At 39.4% G+C, this 26,307-nt stretch overlaps 1 protein-coding gene and 1 pseudogene across 2 annotated transcripts in view; both read left to right on the top strand.

The window, feature by feature from the left end:
• The window catches only part of GRID1 (glutamate ionotropic receptor delta type subunit 1), a 699,728-nt gene that overhangs the window by 601,874 nt on the left and 71,547 nt on the right, over positions 1–26,307 (top strand). The gene's annotated exons all lie outside the window — the stretch shown is intronic.
• Positions 10,055–10,208, top strand: LOC122493651 (annotated as a pseudogene).

Here is a 26,307-nt window from a genome sequence, read left to right as displayed (position 1 = left end):
GAGAGAGAGTCTATTCTGTAGACTATACATGTATATATACATACAGATGCACATACAAAGTGTCTAGTATGGGGGAAAGAATTTTGATAAAGAAGAACTAAGTTGGAATACCAATACTACTTTATTTCAAGAGTTTCTGCAAAGCTGTAGGGGCATTCTGAATGCCCTCTCTAACTTAACCTGCTATAATTTCTCAATATTTTTGCTTCCCTGGCTCCTGTATGCTCATCAAAGGTCACAGGTAGTTTCCTACTCTGTGGCTTTTACTTAAGCTAATTTATATTTTTGGAATACTTGTCTCTGTTTTTTTTACCTAGTCAACTCTGACCATCCTTTAAGCCTCTGCTCAAATGTCATCTCCTCCAGAATGGCCTTCCTGGATACACCTCAGTTTAAATCACTGTTTTCTGTTTTTCTCTTTATAGACTCCAGTACTTGTCTTTCTTAGAAGTTATCACATTGTGTAACAGTGTGTTTATGTGCATATTGTATGTATGCAATGAAAAAGAGTTGACTTTGGCATTTTTGTTTCTATTTTTATCTTGAGGACAAATGCATATGTTGTGTATACATATTGGTCTCCTACTGGGCAAAGTGTTGACAGGACACCTTTTTCTAAAGGCCAAATTGGAGATTTTCCACATCTTTTGATTTTTTTCATCCTTCTTATTCTTTTTTGCTCCTATATTCGTGGATCCATTAGAATAGTGTGAAATGCAGTTTTCTGTGTGTGTAGTGTTTCACATTTCAACCCTGAGATTCATGAATTGAAAAGCTCCAGATTTGATAGCTGTGCTAAGTCATCCATATGCACAAACTGGCTGTAGAATCGGTATTCGTGCTCAGGCTTATGAGTGCAAAAATCATATGATTCAAGGGAGCTGGGTTCGTAAGGGGCAGATGTATTGTGCAGCTCCTGTGATGGGGTGCATTCCCCATTCTCTCCTGTCACATCTACAGCTGCAGCATCATGTTGTGAAAAAATTTCAGAAGCATGGAGTCCAGCCCTCTGAGGCAGATGGTGGGTTCTCAAGGAAGTGGAAAGACAGGGCTTTCCCATACTTACTCTATGGACTATGCTCAAGAGATGACCCTCCTCAATGCTAACATAAAGTGCCATGCCCAGTTGTGCTGGGAGATCTCAAGTTGGTGCTTCTCGCACTTTGTACTTTGTTTTTTAATAGTAAACTATTTTCTTGAACAGTTTCAGGCTTATAGGAAAATTGAATGGGAAGTATGGAGAGTTCCTTTATACTCTCTCCCACAAATTTCCCTAATTTTTTTTAAGTTTTATTTCTGAAAGAGAGAGAGAGAGAGAGAGAGAGAGAGAGAGAGAGAGACCATCAGTGGGATAGGGGCAGAGAGAGACAGAGACACACAGAATCCAAAGCAGGCTCCAGGCTCTGAGTTGTCAGCACAGAGCTCAATATGGGGCTCAAACTACCAAATTGTGAGATCACGACCTGAGCCAAGTTGGACCTTAACCAACTAAGCCACACAGGTACCCCCAACTTCCCTTTCATTAGCATTTTATGGTAGTGTTGTACATTTGATGAGCCAGCACAGATACAATGCTAACTAAATGTCATGGCTTACTTAAGGGTCGTTCACTGTGTTATACATTACATAGATTTTGATAAATGTATAATGACATGTATCCATTATTATAGTGGCATACAGGGTAGTTTCACTGTACTGAAACTGTCCTCTGCTCCACCTATTCATTCAACTTCCTTTCTTCTCGAATATCATTTTTTAAAGTTTATTTATTTATTTTGAGAGAGAAAGCAGGAGTAAGGGATGAAGAGAGAGAGAGAGAGAGAGAGAGAGAGAGAGAGAGAGAGAGAGAATCCCAAGTAGGTTCTATGCTCAGCACAGAGCCTGACAGGGCTCGAACTCATGAACCATGAGATCATGACCTGAATTGAGATCAAGAGTTGGACACTTAGGGGCGCCTGGGTGGCACAGTCGGTTAAGCGTCCGACTTCAGCCAGGTCACGATCTCGCGGTCCGTGAGTTCGAGCCCCGCGTCAGGCTCTGGGCTGATGGCTCGGAGCCTGGAGCCTGTCTCCGATTTTGTCTCCCTCTCTCTCTGCCCCTCCGCCATTCATGCTCTGTCTCTCTCTGTCCCAAAAAAAATAAATAAACGTTGAAAAAAAAATTAAAAAAAAAAAAGAGTTGGACATTTAATCAATAGAGTCACCCAGGTTCCCTGAATCTTATTTTTATTAATTAAGCATAAACTGGGATCATTCTAATTTTTTTAAATATTTATTTATTTTTCAGAGAGAGAGAGCGAGAGAGAGAGCGAAAGAGAGAGAGAGAGAGAGCGGGGGAGGGACAGACAGAGAGGAGACACAGAATCCAAAGCAAGCTGCAGGCTCTAAGCTGTCAGTACAGAGCCAACACAGGGCCCAAACTCATGAACTGTGAGATCATGACCTGAGCTGAAGTCGGATGCTTAACTGACTGAGTCACCCAGACACCCCTCAAACTGGGATGATTCTAAATACCTACCTGCTCTGTACTCTCTGGGACTACTCTGTCAATAGGTAATATTCATTCTACCTCCTAAATGTTTCAAATAGTTGTCATTTCTATAGTCTCTCTACCATGTCCAGGTCTCAATGACCACTTAGTTTATTACAACAGCCTTCAGACTTTCCTTTATCTCTACTCTCTTCTTCAACCCTTTCTCCATATTGCCAGCAGAAACACTTTTATAAAATAAGTTCTGATCAAGTCAGTACATGGTGTTTAAACCTCCAAGGAGAGGGAGGTTGCGGCAAGATGGCGGCTTAGGAGGATGCTGGGCTCACCGCACGTCCTGCTGATCACTTAGATTCCATCTACACCTGCCTAAATAACCCAGAAAACCGCCAGAGGATTAGCAGAACAGAGTCGCCGGAGCCAAACGCAGACGAGAGGCCCACGGAAGAGGGTAGGAAGGGCGGCGAGGCGGTGCGCGCTCCACGGACTGGCGGGAGGGAGCCGGGGCGGAGGGGCGGCTCGCCGGCCAAGCAGAGCCCCCGAGTCTGGCTGGCAAAAGCGGAGGGGCCGGGCGGACTGTGTTCCGACAGCAAGCGCGACTTAGCGTCTGGGAGGTCAGAAATTAACAGCTCTGCTCGGAAAGCGGGAAGGCTGGAGGACAAAGGGAGGGAGAGCTGCTGAGCCCCCTGACAACAGAGCTCAGTTTGGTGGGGAACAAAGGCGCTTGCCAGCGCCATTTCCCCCGCCCATCCCCCAGCCGAAATCCCAAAGGGAACCGGTTCCTGCCAGGGAACTTGCTCCCTCCGCGCAAACACCCAACTCTGCGCTTCTGCGGAGCCAAACCTCCGGCAGCGGATCTGACTCCCTCCCGCTGCCACAGGGCCCCTCCTGAAGTGGATCACCTAAGGAGAAGCGATCTAAGCCTGCCCCTCCTGCCACCGAGCACCTTGCCTACCCACCCCAGCTAATACGCCAGATCCCCAGCATCACAAGCCTGGCAGGGTGCAAGTAGCCCAGACGAGCCACACCACCCCACAGTGAATCCCGCCCCTAGGAGAGGGGAAGAGAAGGCACACACCAGTCTGACTGTGGCCCCAGCGGTGGGCTGGGGGCAGACATCAGGTCTGACTGCGGCCCCGCCCACCAACTCCAGGTATACACCACAGCACAGGGGAAGTGCCCTGCAGGTCCTCACCACGCCAGGGACTATCCAAAATGACCAAGCGGAAGAACTCCCCTCAGAAGAATCTCCAGGAAATAACAACAGCTAATGAGCTGATCAAAAAGGATTTAAATAATATAACAGAAAGTGAATTTAGAATAATAGTCATAAAATTAATCGCTGGGCTTGAAAACAGTATACAGGACAGCAGAGAATCTCTTGCTACAGAGATCAAGGGACTAAGGAACAGTCACGAGGAGCTGAAAAACGTTTTAAACGAAATGCATAACAAAATGGAAACCACCACAGCTCGGCTTGAAGAGGCAGAGGAGAGAATAGGTGAACTAGAAGATAAAGTTATGGAAAAAGAGGAAGCTGAGAAAAAGAGAGATAAAAAAATCCAGGAGTATGAGGGGAAAATTAGAGAATTAAGTGATACACTAAAAAGAAATAATATACGCATAATTGGTATCCCAGAGGAGGAAGAGAGAGGGAAAGGTGCTGAAGGGGTACTTGAAGAAATCATAGCTGAGAACTTCCCTGAACTGGGGAAGGAAAAAGGCATTGAAATCCAAGAGGCACAGAGAACTCCCTTCAGACGTAACCTGAATCGATCTTCTGCACGACATATCATAGTGAAACTGGCAAAATACAAGGATAAAGAGAAAATTCTGAAAGCAGCAAGGGGTAAACGTGCCCTCACATATAAAGGGAGACCTATAAGACTCGTGACTGATCTCTCTTTTGAAACTTGGCAGGCCAGAAAGAATTGGCAAGAGATTTTCAGGGTGCTAGACAGAAAAAATATGCAGCCAAGAATCCTTTATCCAGCAAGTCTGTCATTTAGAATAGAAGGAGAGATAAAGGTCTTCCCAAACAAACAAAAACTGAAGGAATTTGTCACCACTAAACCAGCCCTACAAGAGATCCTAAGGGGGACCCTGTGAGACAAAGTCCCAGAGACATCACTATAAGCATAAAACATACAGACATCACAATGACTCTAAACCCGTATCTTTCTATAATAACACTGAATGTAAATGGATTAAATGCGCCAACCAAAAGACATAGGGTATCAGAATGGATAAAAAAACAAGACCCATCTATTTGCTGTCTACAAGAGACTCATTTTAGACCTGAGGACACCTTTAGATTGAGAGTGAGGGGATGGAGAACTATTTATCATGCGACTGGAAGCCAAAAGAAAGCTGGAGTAGCCATACTTATATCAGACAAACTAGACTTTAAATTAAAGGCTGTAACAAGAGATGAAGAAGGACATTATATAATAGTTACAGGGTCTATCCATCAGGAAGAGCTAACACTTATAAATGTCTATGCGCCGAATACCGGAGCCCCCAAATATATAAAACAATTACTCATAAACACAAGCAACCTTATTGATAAGAATGTGGTAATTGCAGGGGACTTTAATACACCACTTACAGAAATGGATAGATCATCTAGACACAAGGTCAATAAAGAAACAAGGGCCCTGAATGAGACATTGGATGAGATGGACTTGACAGATATATTTAGAACTCTGCATCCCAAAGCAACAGAATATACTTTCTTCTCGAGTGCACATGGAACATTCTCCAAGATAGATCATATACTGGGTCACAAAACAGCCCTTCATAAGTTTACAAGAATTGAAATTATACCATGCTTACTTTCAGACCACAATGCCATGAAGCTTGAAATCAACCACAGAAAAAAGTCTGGAAAACCTCCAAAAGCATGGAGGTTAAAGAACACCCTACTAACGAATGAGTGGGTCAACCAGGCAATTAGAGAAGAAATTAAAAAATATATGGAAACAAACGAAAATGAAAATACAACAATCCAAACGCTTTGGGACGCAGCAAAGGCAGTCCTGAGAGGAAAATACATTGCCATCCAGGCCTATCTCAAGAAACAAGAAAAATCCCAAATACAAAATCTAACAGCACACCTAAAGGAACTAGAAGCAGAACAGCAAAGGCAGCCTAAGCCCAGCAGAAGAAGAGAAATAATAAAGATCAGAGCAGAAATAAACAATATAGAAACTAAAAAAACTGTAGAGCAGATCAACGAAACCAAGAGTTGGTTTTTTGAAAAAATAAACAAAATTGACAAACCTCTAGCCAGGCTTCTCAAAAAGAAAAGGGAGATGACCCAAATAGATAAAATCATGAATGAAAATGGAATTATTACAACCAATCCCTCAGAGATACAAACAATTATCAGGGAATACTATGAAAACTTATATGCCAACAAATTGGACAACCTGGAAGAAATGGACGAATTCCTGAACACCCACACGCTTCCAAAACTCAATCAGGAGGAAATAGAAAGCTTGAACAGACCCATAACCAGCGAAGAAATTGAATCGGTTATCAAAAATCTCCCAATAAATAAGAGTCCAGGACCAGATGGCTTCCCAGGAGAGTTCTACCAGACGTTTAAAGCAGAGATAATACCTATCCTTCTCAAGCTATTCCAAGAAATAGAAAGGGAAGGAAAACTTCCAGACTCATTCTATGAAGCCAGTATTACTTTGATTCCTAAACCAGACAGAGACCCAGTAAAAAAAGAGAACTTCAGGCCAATATCCCTGATGAATATGGATGCAAAAATTCTCAATAAGATACTAGCAAATCGAATTCAACAGCATATAAAAAGAATTATTCACCATGATCAAGTGGGATTCATTCCTGGGATGCAGGGCTGGTTCAACATTCGCAAATCAATCAACGTGATACATCACATTAACAAAAAAAGAGAGAAGAACCATATGATCCTGTCAATCGATGCAGAAAAGGCCTTCGACAAAATCCAGCACCCTTTCTTAATAAAAACCCTTGAGAAAGTCGGGATAGAAGGAACATACTTAAAGATCATAAAAGCCATCTATGAAAAGCCCACAGCTAACATCATCCTCAACGGGGAAAAACTGAAAGCTTTTTCCCTGAGATCAGGAACACGACAAGGATGCCCACTCTCACCGCTGCTGTTTAACATAGTGCTGGAAGTTCTAGCATCAGCAATCAGACAACAAAAGGAAATCAAAGGCATCAAAATTGGCAAAGATGAAGTCAAGCTTTCGCTTTTTGCAGATGACATGATATTATACATGGAAAATCCGATAGACTCCACCAAAAGTCTGCTAGAACTGATACAGGAATTCAGCAAAGTTGCAGGATACAAAATCAATGTACAGAAATCAGTTGCATTCTTATACACTAACAATGAAGCAACAGAAAGACAAATAAAGAAACTGATCCCATTCACAATTGCACCAAGAAGCATAAAATACCTAGGAATAAATCTAACCAAAGATGTAAAGGATCTGTATGCTGAAAACTATAGAAAGCTTCTGAAGGAAATTGAAGAAGATTTAAAGAAATGGAAAGACATTCCCTGCTCATGGATTGGAAAAATAAATATTGTCAAAATGTCAATACTATCCAAAGCTATCTACACATTCAATGCAATCCCAATCAAAATTGCACCAGCATTCTTCTCGAAAGTAGAACAAGCAATCCTAAAATTCATATGGAACCACAAAAGGCCCCGAATAGCCAAAGGAATTTTGAAGAAGAAGACCAAAGCAGGAGGCATCACAATCCCAGACTTTAGCCTCTACTACAAAGCTGTCATCATCAAGACAGCATGGTATTGGCACCAAAACAGACACATAGACCAATGGAATAGAATAGAAACCCCAGAACTAGACCCACAAACGTATGGCCAACTCATCTTTGACAAAGCAGGAAAGAACATCCAATGGAAAAAAGACAGCCTCTTTAACAAATGGTGCTGGGAGAACTGGACAGCAACATGCAGAAGGTTGAAACTAGACCACTTTCTCACACCATTCACAAAAATAAACTCAAAATGGATAAAGGACCTAAATGTGAGACAGGAAACCATCAAAACCTTAGAGGAGAAAGCAGGAAAAGACCTGTCTGACCTCAGCCGTAGCAATCTCTTACTCGACACATCCCCAAAGGCAAGGGAATTAAAAGCAAAAGTGAATTACTGGGACCTTATGAAGATAAAAAGCTTCTGCACAGCAAAGGAAACAACCAACAAAACTAAAAGGCAACCAACGGAATGGGAAAAGATATTCGCAAATGACATATCGGACAAAGGGCTAGTATCCAAAATCTATAAAGAGCTCACCAAACTCCACACCCGAAAAACAAATAACCCAGTGAAGAAATGGGCAGAAAACATGAATAGACACTTCTCTAAAGAAGACATCCAGATGGCCAACAGGCACATGAAAAGATGTTCAGCGTCGCTCCTTATCAGGGAAATACAAATCAAAACCACACTCAGGTATCACCTCACGCCAGTCAGAGTGGCCAAAATGAACAAATCAGGAGACTATAGATGCTGGAGAGGATGTGGAGAAACGGGAACCCTCTTGCACTGTTGGTGGGAATGCAAATTGGTGCAGCCGCTCTGGAAAGCAGTGTGGAGGTTCCTCAGAAAATTAAAAATAGACCTACCCTATGACCCAGCAATAGCACTGCTAGGAATTTATCCAAGGGATACAGGAGCACTGATGCATAGGGCCACTTGTACACCAATGTTCATAGCAGCACTCTCAACAATAGCCAAATTATGGAAAGAGCCTAAATGTCCATCAACTGATGAATGGATAAAGAAATTGTGGTTTATATACACAATGGAATATTACATGGCAATGAGAAAAAATGAAATATGGCCTTTTGTAGCAACGTGGATGGAACTGGAGAGTGTGATGCTAAGTGAAATAAGCCATACAGAGAAAGACAGATACCATATGGTCTCACTCTTATGTGGATCCTGAGAAACTTAACAGGAACCCATGGGGGAGGGGAAGGAAAAAAAAAAAAAGAGGTTAGAATGGGAGAGAGCCAAAGCATAAGAGACTGTTAAAAACTGAGAACAAACTGAGGGTTGATGGGGGGTGGGAGGGAGGAGAGGGTGGGTGATGGGTATTGAGGAGGGCACCTTTTGGGATGAGCACTGGGTGTTGTATGGAAACCAATTTGTCAATAAATTTCAGAAAAAAAAAAAAAAAAAAAAAAAAAAAAAAAACCTCCAAGGACTCCACATACATTTCTGGTTAAAATTCATCTTCCTTAGCACAGCATCTTTGCTTGGCCTTGGCCACCTTTCCAGTTTTACTTTTATTTAACTACATGCATGTTCTGTGCTGCCTCGAATGCTAAGCCTTAGTGGGTATCTCATTTTATGTCCTGTACTTAGCTCATTTAAGAATTGTATTTTTCATGATGCAGTTTTGTTTTTTAGTTTTTTTTTTATCTTCTTTGGTTTTCTTATTTTTTTCCTATGGCAGCTTCTATATAGATCTTCTTAAATTCAGTTTTAACTTTCACTTATTTTTTCTCTTTGTGTTTCTATCATTGAACTTATTAAGTTGAATTATTACTATTCATTTATAGGTTATTCCCTTCATTAGACCACAAGCTCTTTGGGGGTGGAAACTATGTCACATTCATTTTAGAATTCTCCATGGTAGGCAAAGGGCTTGACACTTAGCTAGAATTTAGTAGGGGTCAGGTAAATGCATGAATGAATAAATGAGGGAACTTGACAGACTCAGGTAACCTAGAGTCAATGAGAAAATAAGTAATAACAAAAATGAGCATTGAAAGTTGGAGGAAGAAATGGATGGATTTAGAGAGAAAGTAGCATAAATGGGGCTGCCAGTGAAATTAGGGACAATATTTTCTGCTGAGAACAAACTCCTCATTGGGCTTGTCCTGTGTGATGGGGGGCATTTGGGTGCCAGAGAGGCTGTCTCAAGAACCACTGAGAGGGACAACTTGAAGTGAGACCACCCAGTGTGCAATGGGACCCCGACTGTAGCATCCCCTAAATTGGAAACAAGTAGTTTAAATGAAGTGGTCACTGCTGTTGGTGTTCAGTGACTGTGGGACCATTTAATCTTCCTGCCAACCCAGGTGTTTTTGGTGTTCAGTGACTGTCTTCTAACAAGATGAGGTCAAGTATCTTGGAAAACAACCAAGATATTCGTGGCACATTTAAAACCATGTGAAGGTGTTCTCATTTTAATTATTATGAAAAGAAAATGATTTGCTGACAATGCAAGTAATGGGAAATTTGAAAGGAAAAGAAACTGCCTTATTGAAATTTTTTTGTAACAGACATGAAAGAGAAGGAAGAGCTAGGCATACTTGACTGTTATCTCAGATTACAGGAAATTTAAAAAGAAAGGCCTTTAAAGAATGAAATGGTAGTGGTCTAATCACAAATTATCCTAGTGAGGAAGAGAGAGGAGGATGTCCTGGGGCTCTCCCATGGAGTCAGATGGCCACAAGAAAACAAGAAGTTGAAAGGTAGTGCACAAAACAGGGGCATCCTGTTAAAACACATGCAAGTATCGCTTCTCGGCCTTTTGGCTAAGATCAAGTGTAGTAAAACACATGCAGGTAGGGCCAAGCTACTGAATTCACTTTAGGGAAAACTGCTGAGAAAACAAATGTAAAGTTTTGGCAGAATTAATTTCTAAGCCCTAGTTTTGATTAAAAATGTGTCTCAAGGAAAGAGAAGGTGAGTACTTAAGGAATACCGCGTGCTATTGATAGATGGTTAAGTAGAATCATTGCTGCAATATAAAAATCAATGGATCCAAATGTTGTGCTAAGCATCATGGCGTGCTTTATGCATGATTTTTAGGTGGTCACTTTATGGATCAGAGTCTTTGCTTTCTCAACTCCAAAATATACACAACCCTGCCAGTTCAGTGGTGTGCTATATCAGTTAATTAAAGGAAACTTTGTGAGATTCACCGTGATGTCGGCACTCAGCTGGTCCTCAATGAATAGATTCATTGTTCCTTTGATGCCTTTTAAAATCTTGCTTCTAGATGCAATTGGATAATTATCCCAAGACATTGGAAACTTATGGAAATATATGCAAGTATATTGCTCATAATATTTGAAAATGGGAATGGTGTCAGATTATTGGTGATGGTTAAATATTTGAAAAGCAGTTGAAATTTTGAATTTTTTATTTGATATGCCAATTTCACATGCAACCATGGAAAAACTTATAAATGATGTATTTGAAAGGAGATTTGTGAATACTTAGGAAAGATTCCTAGGAGTAGTATCAATTCCCCAGGAAAAAATCATGTTGGGGTAGGCTAACATCTTCCTCTTTGTTTTTGCTTGTTTTTGATAGGCTTATTAGATCAGCAAATTAGGATAACTCTATAGACATAGTATATCTTGATTTCAGCAGCGCAATTGATGGGCATATGCAGTAATCTTCTGAATAAGGTGGAAAATGTGGTTTATTGTTACACAGATTTGCAATTGGTTAAAAGTGGTCCCAGAACATTAATAAAATAATACTTGGCTTAACTTTTCAAATGATTGCCTAGGAGAGTGGCCCAAAGTCCTGGAACCATAGCATTTAACAATCATCAAAGACTTCAATTAAGATACCAGAGACATGCTAATCAATTTCACAGATAATATAAAATTTAAGGATATATAAATGTTTAATACAAAGCTTGTTATTTAAAAGTAAATAACTTATTAAAGATAAATACACATATCAAAGCACAAAAAATACAAGACTGTGTATTTCAATGTGTAATTATTTTATTTCAGATTCAATTCATGGCCAATTCTAATAGGTATGAATTATTAAAATATTTCTCCTTAAGATAATTTTGATAAGTTGGGTGTAGCTCCTGCCAATAAGTTTTTTTTTTAATTTAGATATCATTCTATATACAGCTTTTCTGTAATAGGTTCTTACTGTCAATTTAACTTTTGATTGGTTGAAGTATGTTTTCAGTAGGTGTTTCAACAACAGAATATAGGTATTTTCTCTTCTAAACTCCTTGATTCCTGCATGTGTGTTTCATTTCTGGTTCTTTATAATATGAAGGATAACTGGCTGGATTTAAGTTTGTATCTCTACCATGTAGGACTCCACAGGGTGTGAATGACCAACTTTATTTTTCTTCCTTTGGCTCCTTACTCTCCTACCAAGTTTAAGCTTGAATTCCTGTCGTTCCTTATTAGTACACATATAAGTAGTGTATGTTTCTTTTCATTGAATTTCCATCAAATGTTGTGAATTTCTCGGTTGTCATGCTTTTATATTTTGTTGGTTTGTTGTATTTGAGGATATTTTTTCCCTTTAATTATAAATACAGTTATTTACTATCTTTGTAACTAATATATTCTGAGGGTCGTGTTCTGGTCTCTAGTCTTTGTAACTATTAGCATTTTATTTTCACTTGCCTTCCATTTCTTTGTTCTTTTATTCTGGATTCAGAGGCAACTTTTGACATGTGTTCTTCACCTTCATACCACCTATTCTGTTTTCTCTACCATCAGTACGAATTTCATTTGAGTAACTACAAATTTTCCCCCGGTAATTCATTTTATTAACCATTTTCCTTGACATTTCATCCTATTGACTTCTCACTTCTGGCTTTTATCTTCTACCAGTTCCAAAAATGTTTGTAAAAGAAGTGGCACATTTGCTATTTTCAAAGTTGTAATTATTGAGTGATTATGTGACCGTTTATTCCTATTATAGTTATTTTATAAGGAGGTTGAGAGAGTAGTGTGTGATAGTGAGAAACCATTTTAAAATGGAAGGTCTGGGATGGCTCATGTGTTGACTGGTAGAATCGAGACTCTAAATGATGTCAACAAGATGGAACAAAGTGCTGAAACCAACAAAATGGATAAATGTAATCTGACAGGCTACCTAAAAATAATCAGCCACTTAAGTATAGGACAGGCTGGAGGATGCCTGACATGGTAAATTTCCAGACTTACACATTCAGCTCACTGCTTAGCTCACTCTTCTTGGGCAATCTAATCTACTCTGAAGGCTTCAATTACCAGCAAATACTGAAGATGTGACATCTGTGGCCCTGGTCCAGGCCAGGCACCTAAACTCAACATGTTCAACACTGAGCTCATTAGCTTGACCCCCGAACCACTCCACCAACATTATTCATTAGTTGAAGAGCATCACCGTCCACCTGGTCACAGAGTCATCCCTAACCCAGCCTGTCCTCATTTTCCACAGGAAATCATTTGCCACCTTTAGATTTTTCGTATTTCTCAAAATCTTCGCTTCTTCACTGTACCTTGGGAACATGTGTTCATACACCTGGATGATTTCCTTCTGCCTTTGGATATGTTGAAACCCATCTTCTCTGCTTTTCTTTTATCCAGTACCTTCCAAGTACCTTTTTAAAAGACAAATTTGATCATGTTATTTTCCAGCACCCAAGAAAAAGTCTGTTAGTGTTGCACTACTGGAAGTCAAAACTCTTTCAGAAAGCACAGGAGGGAATACCCTTACAATCCTTACTACCTTTGAGCCCCCACCTTTCCCCAGTCCTCCTCACACATATTATAACTTCAAAAAGTTGTCTCTCTTTCCTGTGCTTTCTCATTTTTTTCCCATCTCAGAATACTTTAATCCTCTTGTCTTCTTGGAAACCTCATAATTTTCCATTCAAGAATCTATTCCAGTGTTCCATTCTCTGTGAATCTTCTGTGATCTGCCAGACTCGGTGAACAATCCTCACTTTCCTAGCACTTTTCACATGCTGTATTAATGGCTAGCTTCTGCTATTGAAACTGTGTTTTTAATATACTATTATCCCTACACTTTTAAATGCAGGCATTTCACTGTGGGCAAACCAGTCATTTTCAGATTGCTATCCTCCACTTCCCACCACACATTCAATCCTCTGTTCTTTGTGGTATTTGAGCATTCCTCCAGGTCGGAGTAAAGACTGCTCTTCCTCAAATTGTTCTTGAACTTTTCCAATTGAGCTGATATTCCCTTCCTTAAAATTCCTCGTCACATACTGTTTCTTGCAGATTGCTTCTCATTCTCATTGCCTTATGAGTTAAAATAATGGATGTTTTTAAAATAAATATATATTTTAAATTTTTATTTATTTTTTAAAAATTTTAATGTTTATTACTGAGAGACAGAGATAGAGCATGAGCATGGCGGGGGTGTGTGTGTGTGGGGGGGCAGAATCCAAAACAGGCTCCAGGCTCTGAGCGGTCAGTACAGAGCCCGATGTGGGGCTCGAACCCACAAACCGAGAGATCGTGACCTGAGCTGAAGTCGGACGCTTAACTGACTGAGCCACCCAGGCGCCCCGTATTTTTTATTTTTACCATAAAAATTCAAATACAAAAAAATAATTATAAAAAAATTTCCACTTTGCCTTAGATACTTAATATTTTTATTTGCAGAAAATCATTTTAGATATCTGGCTCTGCATATTTATAGATGGATAGAAAGAGGCAATCTAGAAAAAAATGGGATCATATGATCAAATCTGTTTTCAGTAAAATGATTATAATTTATTTTAACTTTGAGGAAAAAATGAATGTAAGTAAAACTAAATGTATTGCTGAAATTTGATAGCTTTTTTTTTTATCATAGGAAAACATTAGTTTCTAAATTATTCTTCTGTGGCTATACAATTAAATCTGAAAAACTGAAGAAATTTACATGCATTTTAACTACAGGCTTCCATTATTTGAATCTGTACCAGGAAATTACCATACATAGGTCGCCTCCCATTTCCTAAGCATTACTTTTCATTTTTGCTAGTTATTATATTTACATTGTAAAAAAATTATGACATTTGCATCCCTTTTCTGTAACCACAGTAACCCAGAATTGCCAAATATTAGTTCTGTAAGTAAATTAATTCAGGACCTGCTCAATATTTGTGTTTTTATCACAGTTCACATCTCATTAGTTGTCTTGGATTTCACACAAAACATTTAAGTTGGGAGAAATATTTAAAAATAATATAGCAAACACTTATGCCCCACCACCCACATGGAAGCAATGTTACTTAATCAATTTGCTTCAAATTATGCTTTTGAAAGAAAATCTTACAGAGTTGAGCACACATTGAAACTTGTCCTGTTTTATTTTTTTTTTTCTATTCTATCCAGAGGCATTTATGGACATGAATTCAGAGTCTGCCAAGTTCACATATAACTGTATACATAAAATGGTACCATATATAATATGCATCTGTAAAACATTTTACTATATTTTAGTATCTTAATATATTTAATATCTATATCTTTAATATATTCAGTATATTTGAAATATGTAAATATATGTAATATATAATACACAATTTTAATATGTAAGTATATAATATATTTATATTTATATTACCTGTCTCCCTATTGACATTTGGGTTGTTTCCAATATTTTGCCAGAATTGACAGCACTGTGGAATGCATTTTTGTATGTGTCCTGTGAATGAACACATGGATGTTATTTCTTGGGATACATACCTTGAAATAGAATTGCTGGCTCATTGATGTAGGCCTGTTTAATTTTATTAGATATTGCCAAATTGCTCTGTAATGTGGTTTTGGAAATTTACATTCTTAATAGCTGTGTAACAGGGTACCCTTTGTTTATCAACCTTGTGAATATTTGATGATTTCACACTTTTCACTTTTGAAAATCTGATGGGTATGACAAGATATCTTATGACTATATTAATTTGCAGTTTCGTGGTTACAAGTGAGGCTAAGCATTTTTTCATAAGTTTATTTTTACTTAGGTTTATCCTTCTGCACATCTTTTATTTATATTTTTTGCTTTTGTTCAAACTGGATTATTTGTTTTAATCTTATCAGTCATACATATATCTGTCACATGTGCACAAATATTTTCTTCCTGTCTGTGGCTTATATTTTATTTTACTTACAGTGTCTTGTACTGCGAAGAAGATTTATTATTAATACAGTCAACTTTATCAGTTATCCCCATTCAGGTTTCTTCTATTCGTGTGTTACTTAACAAATATTATCTCTAACTCCAGGTCACATAATTTGTTTTAAAAATTGTGTACTATTGATTTTTCACATAAATGTTTTTATCCATGTTGAATTTATTTTGGAGACTATCATTGAAGTCATATGAATAAACAATTTTTATGCACTGTTTATTGAAGACTTCAAGTTTTCCCCTCTGATGCTTTTAAGTAAATCTTTTTTTTATAATAATTTATATTTATGTAAAAATTGTATAACTAGTACAGAGAATTTTTGTGTACTCTTTACCTAGTTTCCCCTGTTGTTAACATCTTACATTATGATGGTATTTTGTCACACCTAAAATCCAACATTAGTATATTACTATTAACTAAATGCAATGGTGTATTTGGATTTCACCAGTTTGCCCCAGTGTCTTTCTTCTGTTCCAGGATCTCATCCAGGATAACGTATTACATTTAATTGTTATGTCTCCTTTGTCTTTTGGGTCTCTTACGGTTTTTCAGACTTTGTTTTTCATGACCTTGGCAGTTTTGAGAAGTGTTGGTCAGATATTTTGTTGAATGTTTCTCAGGATTTTCCTGATTTCTTTTTTCCATGGGTTTTTCCTTCTCATCACATCATGTCAGGTTTACATTATATAGATGCTACTTATTACTGGTTCCGTTAGTTTTGTTCACCTGGCCAAAGTAGGGTTCTCCAGGTTTCTTCAGTGTTGAGTTACTTTTCCTTCTTTTCCATATTCTACCTTTTAGAAGCAAGTCATTAAGCACAACCTGCACTCAGGTATGAAGGGATATTAATTTCCACTCCCTGGAGGAGGGAGTATCTACAGAAGTTATTTGGAATTCTTTAAGGGAGAAGTATTCCTCTTGTCCACATTTATTTATTTATTCAGTATTAATTTGTTATTATGGACTCATGAATATTTTATCCTTAAGTTATAATATTCAAGTACTACTATATCTATTTTGTTTCTCAAATTATTTCACCTTTGGCCATTGAGAGCTCTTTTGGATGGGCTCCTGTGTCCCTTTTGCACACTCCCATTCTTGTGATTTCTGAGAACTTTTTTGTTTTCTGACATTACAGAGGTGCTCCACAATCATCTTATATATTCCATGCCCCAGTCCCAGGATCAGACATTTCTCCAAGGATCTTTATTTAAGAATGGTATTAGAATCTAACATATGGGCTCTATGTGTGCTCATTGCTACTGGGCATCACCACTTCTACACCCTCTCAGAAGTTAGAGTTAGGAAGTATCTGTATGTGTATAACTCATGTATCTATAATCGTTTCTTTATTTATTCATATGGACCTTGACTAAGCTAAACATGAACTCATACTATTGTCCCTGACTCTTATCTGGTACCACGTGTTTTATTCTGGTTTCTTCCCTTTGCTTCTCTGTAATTTCTCCCTCCAACAGTCAGAAACATCCATCTAACTATCCACCATTCATTTATTTATTTGTTGAACTCCAGTATATATGCACACCGGTTTCAGAATTATTAGCCCATACTCTCATGAGAGACAAATTTACCAATCAGGACACCATGTTTTGGATACTTCCTTTGTCTTGACCCTTACACTTCACGTAAAACACCATTTTCCATAGTTACTTGTGTTAGCTTATTCTTCCCCCAGCCTTTTGGAGGTTATGTCACACATTTGTGTTACAGTTAGATTACAATGTTGCAATTTCTATTCCATTCTGGATTCCTGCCAATTTTTAAAATTTGTATGCATTATTGTTCACTTTTTGTGCTATAAAATTTTAAGGATTTTGATCAGCCCCCCTAGTTTCCAGTGCCTGTTCTATCACATAAGAAGTCTTTGTATGTCCCAGAGACTGTCACTGGGCTTTCTTTTTTTTTCTTCCAGTGATCTATTTGTAATACCTGTGTAATTGCCACACTCATCTTGGTTTTTCTTTTCCAGAACTGCCTTCATCATTCTTTAATATACATTTTAAAATCAGCTTCTTAGATTTCACAAAAACAAAAGATACACATATTTGCAGATAATTTTTGAGATAATTGGTCTAATTATGACATGAGTCATTCTACTCATGAACATAGTATATCTGTCTTTCCATTTTTTATTTATTGTATTTTTCTTCAGTATTGAATGTTCCAACCCATGTAAGGGCAATCTCTCCATTTGTTTAGGTATTTTCTTCCTCAGTTTAATTTCTGTCAATAATGATTTTGCCATAAAGACAGACAACTTTTGTTACATTTATTACTTGGTACCTGAAATTTTCATGGCATTTTAAATGGTATCTTATAATTTCTAAATTTATTTTGAATATTTATGTTGCTGGTATATAGAAAAGCAATTTATTTGCGTAATGATTTTAAATCTAGTTACTTTTCAGGACAGTCTTATTAATGCTAATTTAACTCTAGATTTTCTTGGAATTTCTATGTGCATAATCATATGACTTGTGAAAAATGAGGATTTTGTTTATTTTTTCCATTTCTTAGAGTTTTATTCCCTCTTCCCCTTTAATGAACAAAACACGACTTCCAGCATAATCTTGAATAAAAGCAATGTTAGTTGCTGCTATAGGCTAAATTGTGTCTCCCCAAGATTCACAGGCTGAAGATCCCTAAGCTCCAATGTGACTATATCTGAAGATAGGCTCTCTAGGAGGTAATTAAGGTTCAATGAGGTCATAAAGATGGGGCTCTAATCTGATAGTGTTGTGGCCTTATAAGAAGAGGAAGAGAGATCTCTCTCTTTCTCTATCTCTGACATGTGAGGACACAGTGAGAAGGTGGCCATCTGCAAACCAGAAGAGAGCCTTCAGCAGAACCTGGCCATGGTGACACCTTGATCTTGGACTTCCAGCTTCTAGAACTGTGAGAAAATAAATTCCTGTTTTTCAAGCCATTCAGTCTGGTACTTTATTATGGTAGTCTGAGCTAATAAAGTTGTTGGCACTGAGGAGTGGGGTGCTACTATAGTAAATACCTAAACATGTAAAAGCAGCTTTGGAACTAGATCATGGTTAGAGGATGGAAGAATTTTAGGTGTATGCTAGAAATAGGGATGTTAAGGACAACTCTGGTGAGGTGTCAGATGAAAATAAGGAACGTTATTGGAAGCTGGAGGAAAGGCAGTTATAAAATGACAAAGAATTTGGCTGAACTGTGTTCTGGTGTTTTGTAGAAGCTAAAACTTGTAAGCAATTAAATGAGGTATTTAGTTGAGATTCCTAACCAAAGTGTTGAAGGATCATCTTACTGCTTCCTGACTGGTGATGGTAAGACATGAAAGGAGAGATGAATTGAAGAATAAATTGTTAAGCAAAGAGGAATAAGAACTCACAGATTTGGGAAATTATCAGCCTATCCATATTGCCAAATATGAGAAAGCTTATTCTAAATAGAACACTAAGGACGTGGATGAACAACCATTTAATAAAAAGATCAGGAGTGTGACTCATGGACTTAATCAGCCATCTCAGCAGAAGCCAGGAATAGAGTGGGAATATACCAGCAAAAACATTTCCAGTTTGAACCAAAGGGTTCAGAGAACATTAGCTGGAATGAAGGAAGTCATCTTGGACTTCTTGTATCCTACAAGATTGAACCATAGAGCTATTTGGCTGTGAATATGCACTGTCCTTCAAGGAAAGAGAAAAATGAACCTGAAGGTGATTCAGAAATCATCAGGACTGCCATTTCCATTCTAGGCCCAGGGGGAAAAGATGTTTCCTGACTGGTTTCAAAGAATGGGGCTCATCTCTCTGGTTTCACAGGGTTAAGATGACCCTGCCCAGTGCTTTGAGAAGAGGGGCGCTGCACCCAGAGAACCTCAGGGGCAGGGCACTGATAACCAAAGGAGAAGGTTGGCCCTGCAGAGCTGGTGACAGGCAAAGTAACCAAAGAGGATAGTTCTTCAGCCTTAAGATCTAATGGAATTTACCTTGCTAGGTGTAGGACTTGTTTGCAACCCATCATTCTTCCTTCCTGCCTTCCTGCCTTCCTGCCTTCCTGCCTTCCTGCCTTCCTGCCTTCCAATTTTTTCCTTTAGAATGGGTATGCCTATGCTATGCCTGGCAGACCATTGTGTTTTGGAAGCACATCACTTGTCTGATTTCATAGGTTCACAATAAGAGGAATTTGGACTCGGGGTGAATCATACTACAAGTCTCACCCATATCTGATTTAGACAATATTTGGATGAGACTTTGGACTTTATATTTTAGAATTAATTCTGATATGAGTTAAGACTTTGGGGACTGTGGTAATGGAATACTGTCTTTGGAATGTAAAAAGGACATTAATTTTGGCAGGCCAGGGATAGAATTGTGTCCCCTCAGAACCCCTACCATGATCTCAGACCTCTAATCTCCAGGACTGTGAGATAATATATCTCTGATGTTTAAATCAGCCAACCTATGGTATTTTGTCATGGAAGCCCAAGCTGACTAATAGAGTGGGCCTATTCATCTTGCTTCTTGTCTCAGAGGGAAACTTTTCAGTATTTTGCCATTTAGAATGATGTGTGTTATGTTTTATAGATAAACATTAAGAATTTCCTTCATTCCTATGAAGCGGAGTTTTTGTTTTGTTTTTCTTAAGATGAATAGATATTGCATTTTATTAAATCCTTTTTCTACCTCTGTGAGGATGATCATAGAGTTTTCTTTTTCTGCATTATGTATTAATGTAGTAAATTACATTGATATAACTAATGCTGTACCAACTTTGTATTCCTGAAAGAAACCAAATTAAGTTATAATGTTTATCTTTAAAAATATATTATTGTGTTTATTATCTAGTATTTTGTTTAGGATGTTTGCATCTATATTTATGTTTGAGTTTGACCTATAAGTTTTCATTCGTTTCCATCTTTGTCAGATTTTATTATCAAAGTTATGATAGTTTCATAAATTGTGTTGGAATATGTGTGTCAGGTTAGTCTGGGCTATATTGTGGTAATAACCACATGCCAAAATGTCTTAATACAATTCATTCTGGCTTTCATTAGAGTCCAGTATAGTTCAGGTGACTCCCCACTGGCATAGGGATGACTAAGAGATCCATAATATATATATATTGCAAGACTCTCATATGTGTGGTTTCCGAGAATTATATAACATTCTGCCCATATGCCATTAATTTGTATCTAATCAGATGACCCCAACCTAACTGCCAGGAAGGGTGCAGGATGTAACGTACCCTTGTGTCCATTAAGAAGAAATAGGTTTAATAAGCATTGAGCCACTGTTTATCACAGGAGAAAACCTTCATCGGCTATTATGTGCAGGAGTTTGTTGAAGACTAGAACTATTTAGTTCTTAAATACTTGGTAGAACACTACAGTGAAGCTGTCTGGGCCAAGAGTTTTCAATGTAAGAAGATTTCAAAGTATGGAATTAGTTTTTTGTTTTTGTTTTGTTTTTAACTCTTTAAAAAAAATTTTTAACGTTTATTTATTTTTGAGACAGAGAGAGACAGAGCTTGAATGGGAGAGGGTCAGAGAGAGAGGGAGACACAGAATCTGAAACAGGCTCCAGGCTCCGAGTTGTCAGCACAGAGCCTGACGCGGGGCTCGAACTCACGGACTGCGAGATCATGACCTGAGCCAAAGTCGGACACCCAACCGACTGAGCCACCCAGGCGCCCCTGGAATTCGTTTTTTTTAATGCTTGTAGGACTATTCAAGTTTTCTTTTCTGATGCCAGATTTTACTAGAGGCAGTTTCTAGATTTTACTCTGAAGCATTTTCAAACATTTGTTCATGTATAGTGGCCATGAAAAATCCCTGAGGATTGTATGGCAAGTTTCTTCTCCCTCTAATGAGGAAAGAAGGAAATAGGTATACCTTAGAGTTGATTTCATGACCTTTGTGTGGTCCATAGCACCTCATCTTAGCTCTCCAGTCCTCAGGATTTAATATGCCCATGTCAAGTTGTTACTAAGGGCTCTAAAACAATATTGTGAAGATACATTCATATTCTTAGATAAGAACTTTTAAAAATTCCTCTCTTAAGGTTTAGAGATTCTCTCTCCAATGGGATTTGTATATTGCCACTGAAAGAGAGTTGGTTTTCACCCTGTCTTAACACTCACACATCCCTCAAAACATGTGGCAGGAGATCATGTTCACTTTTGTCCAGTGAAATTTTGTTTTTTCTATTTTTTTCTGCATATCTACAACAACCTCTAGAACTTTCTGTAAAGTGATGTCTCTCTTGTTGAGTAGATTTCAGTTAGAGATAGGAGAAATATCTGTTGGAATTGTTGTTTATCTGGGAGTGGTGATAAGTCGGGTGTGTGAGAGCTACTAGCCCAACTTGTTGCCATGGAAACTGAGTGCCACTTAGGTACTGGTTGTAGAAAGAAGTTGCTTTACAAAACTGGCTGAGGCAAACTGAGAAACAAAGTAGAAATGAATCATGAGGAAAATGAAGGATTCATATCCTTGGAAATTGGGAAATTTCTGAAGAGCTGTCTAGCCATGAGCCATCTTCCTTGGGGGATGCTAGAAGGAGGCTTTTCTTGTGCCTTTAAAGAGAATTCTCATAACAGGCAGGCTTGTTGTTCTTTCCAAGCATCTATATTCCATGAGCATGGCCACACCCAGACACAGAGACTAATCCAGTCTGGTCTCTGGATTGCTGAGGCCATGCAGGTTGTTTGGTAGGAGACCTCAACCTCTGTTGGCAAGGGTGTCTCAGGTCTCAGTCTCCTATTCACACTCCACTGGATATCATAGTTATTGTTTCCTATTCCATCTGGCAAAGAAGTCTGTCTGTGTTTGTAGGAAGTGGAGGGAGTGGCAAATGGAATTAACATTGTGTGTGTGTGTGTGTGTGTGTGTGTGTGTGCGCGCGCGCACGCGCGCGCGCACCATAAGCAATGGTGTGTTGGAGCTGACCAGTGATAGTTCTGTGGCATCATGTTGCTCACTTAAAATTGGCCATCAGGGGCGCCTGGGTGGCGCAGTCGGTTAAGCGTCCGACTTCAGCCAGGTCACGATCTCGCGGTCCGGGAGTTCGAGCCCCGCGTCAGGCTCTGGGCTGTTGGCTCAGAGCCTGGAGCCTGTTTCCGATTCTGTGTCTCCCTCTCTCTCTGCCCCTCCCCCGTTCATGCTCTGTCTCTCTCTGTCCCAAAAATAAATAAACGTTGAAAAAAAAAATTGGCCATCATAGGAGCATCTATACCATAGAAATTGGTGAATGCTACAATTCAGGACTTCTTATTTATTAACTCAGTAACTAATTTACTTTGATTTTTACTAATTTACCTTTAAGTTTACTTTTACTAATGGATTTTTGAGAGTTCATTGTTGAATATTCACCCTATCAACCATAGGATGTAATTGCTGCACACCTACTATGCATTAGACCCTCTAATTATGTCTTATAAACATAATCTCATATTATCATCTTAACTCTATGGGAGGAGTGTACCATATTATCCCTACTTCACTCAAAAGGAAAACAGAGGATCTAGGAGATTGAGAGACTTACTCACTGTTACCTGACAACTCATGGAAGCGCTGGGCCTGGGATTCATCCTGAGCTCTTGTTTGGAATCCTTGTCTCTTGCTGCAGAGAAGGCTGTTGGTTCTGAGAGGGCAAGTCTGTCTTTCTAGCCATCATCATCCAGTACCTGTTTCTCCCTGCTGCTTCCCCACCTAAAGTAAACTGCATCCCATGATGAGAAAGAGAATGAGATGCTCTCCCCGTGCTTGCTAGTACATGACTCATGCAGGGATTTCACTGAGAGCATGAATTGCCTGAGGTACCCCAATGTTCATTCAACTCTGGTTAAGCATCAGCTCTGTGTAAACACTGTGCTGAGCATGTGTGAGGAGAGTAGAGCAACTACTGTCACCTTTGGAAAGGACCCTCCATCAGAGAGATTCTTGTTTGACATGGGAAGTAGTAAAGAAGCAGAAATTCCAGCAGAACAACCCAGAATGATGTGTCAGATGCACAGGTCAAAGGCAGTATGGAGGAAATAATTATTCTTGGCTGAGGTAGTAGGAAGGGAGATGGGCCATAAAGGAGATGTAAGATCTAGAAAGTGATGGTGAGTGGCAGGGCATTCCAGGTAGAGGCAATGCATTTTGGGTAATAGCAGAGGTGAGAATCCACAATGTATTCTGGGGAAGCATCATGTTGTACTGAAAGGAGAAAAGATGTGGAAACTGTCAGACAAAGGTCTGAGTCCCTGCCCTAGGAATTAATAAACCCTGTGAAACTAAACTTTTCTTATCTTATTTTTCATTTTTATTTTTCCAGAGATAAATGAAAATGCTGATATCTGATTTATGAGGGTTGTTTGGATTGGGAAAAAAAGCGAATGCATTTAAAAGTGTTGGATATAGTGCTGGACCCCAAGGAAGTGCCCAGAGAATCCATTCAGTGCTCCTTTTCTCTCTCTCTGGGTTCAGATTAGGTGGAGAATAGGGCTCGTAAGGGAGCTGGGGAAATAAATTTGAAATGAGGTTGGGCCATGTCCCTGGACAAAGAGCCTTGCATACAAGATCAAGGATTTCTACACTTAATGAGTAAGTGAATGAGGGTTTCAATCAGGAGTCAACCATGATCATGGCGGCACATGGCACATCTGGGAGATGAGTTTGTGTGAATAGGCTGCAGCAAGAGGCTGTGAGCTGGTGTAACCCCTCTAGGCTTACTTATCTTCACATGTACCCTTTATTATTATTGAGAGATCCAAGACTTCCCTGGAATGACCGAAGGAAAAGTCTTGGGCATAGCAAGGAAGAACAAGTCAGTGGTGTAGGTTACCATATAGTCTATTGTGGTCAAGGCTGTGGTGGATGCAGTAGAGATCAATCTGCCCTCCCAGTGCCACGTGACACTTTCCTAACCACCCACATTGACCCACTCCACTTCCCTAGGCCTTCATCATTGTTACCTGCTCACCACTCTCAGGCTATTCTTACACAGGGTTGGAACTGCCTCAGTGGTGGGGACTGGAGTGAATTAACATCACTGCAGTGACTCTTGCAGATCATTTGCCATTGTGTCCTAAAATTAGTTTAGAGACACTTTTTGCCTTTGTTATATCACTACTGTTTTTGTTACTTTTCAGTAGCTGGGTAGCATTTTCTCTAGAACCATTTTGATCTCATATACTTCCCTACCCCTACCAGTAATACAATTTTGCCTAGCAGACCAAGGGATCTCTCGCTCTGTATCCCATGCTCTTCGCCCTTCTCCCTCTCCCTGGAAGGCCCTGCTCTCTTGCTTCTCCAGGGCACTGATATCTGATACCAGTTCAGTTGTTACCTTCTTAAGAGGCCTTCCTATATCCCTCGAGAATGAATTGAGGAACAGCTAGAAATGTGCACCTGTTCATCTGGGAGAAGTAAGAACTGCTAAACCCAGAGCTTTCAGAGTCTTTCGCTAAGACCTCCACACATCATTATGAAAGTTAATAAATTTCAGGTGGAGATACTGTAGACTGTAAAGCAGTAGGGTTTGGATAGGACCTTGGGCAGCAGTAACATGTAAGGTGTGACTGAGGAAGAGGGGAGAGGTCTGTGGTTAGGGAGGTGGAGAAGAGGCCCAGGGAGCTGGATTGCTATGGTGTTCTAGGGAGCAGGCTTTGTGGGGATGCAGTAGGGGTAGGGGAGGCATTTGGTCTGGTGTTGATATCAGTTTCCCTTTGGGGTTTGCAGCTATGCTCCTCACCACCATGGGAACCATTGCCATGATAGTCAGGCCTTGCTGCCAACAGGAGGATATTCTATCCCTGGATCTGATGGGGCATGAGAAACTACAAAGAACACTGGATTAAATGCCATATGAAGTCATCAGCATTCTTTGAGAGCCTGTTTTCTCTTATGGCAGGTGTAGATTACCTATAATGAGCCATGTTAAGCAGCAGCGTGGGACTTGGCTGAGTGTAGCTCATTCTCCTTTATCCATTGAGAGAGAAATTTAGTTTCATGCTAAGGGTGTAATTTAAATTTCAAGGAGTATAAACCAAAGTTGAAGAAGTGAGGATATATCATTATTGAGACCTTAAATGGTGAGAGGCAAGGGAAAGGAGGCAGTAGCTTGCAGAGGTGGTGGCGGTGGGGTCGGAGGTGGGGGGAGGAGCTATCCAGGGAGATTTGAATGTTGTAGTTATGGATTTTAGATGAGGCAGACCTGAACATGCTTTTACATTGAGAGGGACCAGAGGTAAGAGAAAGAGGGGCTGATCAAGGGCAAAGTCTCTTAAAATGAGATTAACGGTAAGATTCAGATTGAGAAGGGAACCAGAGAATAGAGGTACAAAGACCACCTGAAGAGATGAGTCTTCTCCACAGGCCACAAGCTGCAGAAGAAGCCAAGCTTTAAGCCTGTCTCTGGGTATTGATCCTTCTAGAAGTCCACATTTATTATTTGTGCTCCTAGAGCTGATAAAGGACAGAAGGGAAGCCGGAGGTCATAACTGCCTTTGAATATGTTTAAAGAAGGCTGGAAGAGAAGTCAAATGAGTGTGTTATGTCCATCCTTTTTATCTTTTCCTTTAGGGCATCAACAATGATTCTCTGCTGAATCATTCCAATGAAGGTTTCTTCTTAAGGTGTATTGGCCAGTGGGAAGGTGGTCATTCCTTTTGGCACTCAGCAGGGCCCTGAGTCTCCTGTCCCACTGAGACTTCAATTGAAAGCTCATTAAAAATGACTCCATTCTTGCCAGGAAGCCTACCCCAGGCCTTGCCTTAGCTCTGGCCAACTTTAAGGTTGGATGCAGGAGCAGGGTAAGGAGTAATGGAGAAATGGGATTCTTGGCGTCTGAGTGCCTTGTCACTGAAGAATGAGAAACAG

The sequence above is a fragment of the Prionailurus bengalensis genome, chromosome D2, assembly GCF_016509475.1.
Source record: "Prionailurus bengalensis isolate Pbe53 chromosome D2, Fcat_Pben_1.1_paternal_pri, whole genome shotgun sequence".
Classification (NCBI taxonomy): Eukaryota; Metazoa; Chordata; class Mammalia; order Carnivora; family Felidae; genus Prionailurus; species Prionailurus bengalensis.
This window is presented reverse-complemented; position numbering and strand designations above follow the sequence as displayed.